Source organism: Pteropus vampyrus, unplaced genomic scaffold (genome assembly GCF_000151845.1).
Source record: "Pteropus vampyrus isolate Shadow unplaced genomic scaffold, Pvam_2.0 Scaffold50, whole genome shotgun sequence".
NCBI lineage: Eukaryota > Metazoa > Chordata > Mammalia > Chiroptera > Pteropodidae > Pteropus > Pteropus vampyrus.
Genome location: NW_011888831.1, coordinates 2,433,647 through 2,436,820, shown reverse-complemented (window position 1 = coordinate 2,436,820; position 3,174 = coordinate 2,433,647). Strand labels below are relative to the sequence as shown.

Below are 3,174 nucleotides of genomic sequence, written 5' to 3'. Positions count from 1 at the left end.
GACTTGCCAGTCCAAATCAACGTAACTGACATATATATGTAACTCCACCCACCTATAGGTTTTGTTTCTCAGGAGAACTATAATACAGATTTAGCCCAAAGTATAAAATAAAATATACAGGTCCATACTGAACAGAGGATTGAATTAACAAATAGGGGAGAAGTGACAAATGTTCCTTACAGAAGAATTCCAGATAATATAAGCAGATATTCCCCCTCCGGAAGGTAGGGCCTAGTCCCTCCTTCCCACATGAATGTGGGATGGTCTCAGTAAAAGGGAAAAATAGGAACTTTACAGTGGAAAAACCTGACCAACACTGCCTTAACCAAGTGATCAAGGTTCATATCACTAATGTCGTCCTGAGGGCATCATATACATTTCCACCTCTGTAGTATTCTTTCTGAAAACTCATAAACAGTCTAGTCATGAGAAAAACATTAGACAAACCCAATCAGAGGAACACTCTACAAAATACCTGACCAGTATTCCTAAAAACTATGAAAGACATGAAAAATAAGGAAACTCACAAAACAGAGGAGACTAAGAAGACATGACAACTAAAATGCAATATACTATCCTTGTACTCCTGGAGCAGAAAAATGAACATCAGGTATAAACTATGGAAATCTTAATAAAGTATGGATTTTAGTTAATAATAATGTATCAATACTGGTTCATTATTGTGATAAATGTACCATACTAATCTGTTAATAGGAAAAACTGGATGTGGGTATATAAGAATTCTCTGTACTCTCTTTACAATTTTTCTGTAAATTTTAAACTGTTCTAAAATTTAACATTTATTTATTTATTTTTAAAAGCCTATCACAGTGGTATTGCTTCCCCAACAGCCATACCATATGCCTTAGACCCTGAAGAGGGCAGCAGGAAGGACAGTACCTTCACCAGTGCCACTGCTGCACCTGCAAGAGTGAAATATAAACCAAACTGGATTATGACAGTTTTGTTCTGTTTCCACCAGGCAAATGATAAGGGTAGAAGCAGCAGCAAAGGTATAATCCTAAGGGAGAAACATAAAAACAACCAGAAAAGTCACTGAAAAAAATACAGTATTTCCCCAGGGAACTACCACATCAAAAACGTTCACAACAGTTTGAAACAAGAAGTTAGTGCAGCTTGAAGTCCTAGACTTCTAATGGTGACAATACAAACCATCCTATGCATTGCTACATTTTTAAAAAACATTTTTTAAAGATAATTATCATCTACTTACATAGAGTAAAAGAGTATTAAGGAAAGTCTCAGAGTAACACCCCTCTCTACATAAGCTACTGTATTAAAAGCAGGAGTCTTGGTAAAAAAGATGATCTGAATTTGAAATATATCTTTGCCACTTACTTGCTAAATAAATTTTAAGAAATAACCTGATCTTGATCTAGTGTTAGGTTGCTTAGAGAATCAAGTGTGGGAACTTTAATGAACTCAACTTCAGAAAAATCACTTTATGATTTCCACTAAAATCTTTAACACTGCCACCCTGAACAAGCCCGATCCCATCTGATCTCGGAAGCTAAGCAGGGTCAGGTCTGGTTAGTACTTGGATGGGAGACCACCTAGGAAGACCAGGTGCTGTAGGCGTACAAAATAAAAAATAAAAAAAATAAAGAGATTGTAAGCTGACAACGCCCTTGCAATCTGTGAGATCAACCAAGGGTTGCCTTGCATAAAAAATAATAATAATAATAATTTATAAATAAAATGAAATCTTTAACAATAGAAGTTCTTCCTTTCAGAATTTCCGCTTACTAAAAAAGGCAAAATGCAATAAAAAGAAAAATAATCAAATGTTATTTATGGCTGCAAAAGGACAGCTGATGTTATAGCACATGTATGTTTTTATCTTTTCCAAACCTATAAAAAAAAAGTTCATCTGTAATTAGAAAAATTATTTTGAAACATACATTTGCCATTTTCCTCTAGAATATCTTGATTTAGGTTACCTGACATTTACTTTAAATACATTTAACTCATCCTCAAAATAGTAAGAAAATCAAAAGAATTTATGACCCTACAGACACCCCAGGACCCAAACAGGAAAGGGATTATTGGATCAATGCATTTGTATATTTTCTATGTAGACCTAATTTAAACAGTTAAAGGACAGGCTCAGAGATTAATGAAATCTAGTTGTCTTAGTTCTGCTACTGTGAATAAGCCAAACTCAGTTTTCTCTTCTGGAAAATGTGGTCAGCCATCTAGATAGGAAGCCTAAGGTAGCTGAGGTAGAGGACCAAAGATAAACTCTGAAGACATCGAAGGTGGGGTGGGGTAGGGAAGCTAAATTATAAAGAGTTAGAAAAACAATAGTCATAGTAAATAAACTACTTTGAGAGAAAAATAAAGACCTTGCTGAGACTGAAAGTGTTCCAACAAGTATCACTGGTCAAAGCCATAGAAATGGGGGTGGGGGGGCAACAGACATTTAAAAAGGGCTAGAGTGTCTATACTACTGTGGTAAGGTAGCTATATGCTAATTATCAACCAATATTTGTTTATAAAAGTCTACCTTCCCCACTAGGAGGGGAAACTAGGGATTGTTTCATGAATTTTCATATCCCTAGGGCCTGGCATATAGAAAGAATTGAATGTTTACTGAATGCAAGTATTCTAATTGTTTTACTTTCTACCTTAAAAGAATTAGTTCATATGTGCTGAAGTCCTTAGGGAAAAAATCTAGTATGTTAGTTCTAATTCATTCAGTAAATATTGTTTGCCTGCTATGTTTCAGTCACCCTTCTAGGAATCTGTGATGTGTAAGTTAATAGGCAAAACCAAAAATCTCTGTCCTCATGGAGAGAATGTCATCTAAATGTCATATTCTACCCTATCCAAAGCAGTGCTACTCAAAGTGTGGTCCATGAACTGGTACCAATCCACCACACCAAATGGTTACTGCTCCATGATACAGCAAGCTAGAGTTAAGCATGTAGAAACTCATATAGCGATCTGATAGTCATTTTAAGTGATGAACCTAATATTATGAAGTATGGACCCAAACTTATTTTTATTTAATTTTTCTAATAATTCATTTTTATTGTTTCTCAAAGTATCATTACAGGATGAACTGGATTTTTTGTAAAAACTGGTCTTTCACCACAGATAATTTGAGAAGCAATGGTCAAACACTTTGATCATATCACTACCCCCTCCTCA

The 3,174-nt window shown here is 35.1% G+C and overlaps 1 pseudogene; it reads left to right on the top strand.

Moving 5' to 3' along the window:
• Positions 1–1,480: 1,480 nt before the first annotated feature.
• Positions 1,481–1,599, top strand: LOC111739476 (annotated as a pseudogene).
• Positions 1,600–3,174: the final 1,575 nt, after the last annotated feature.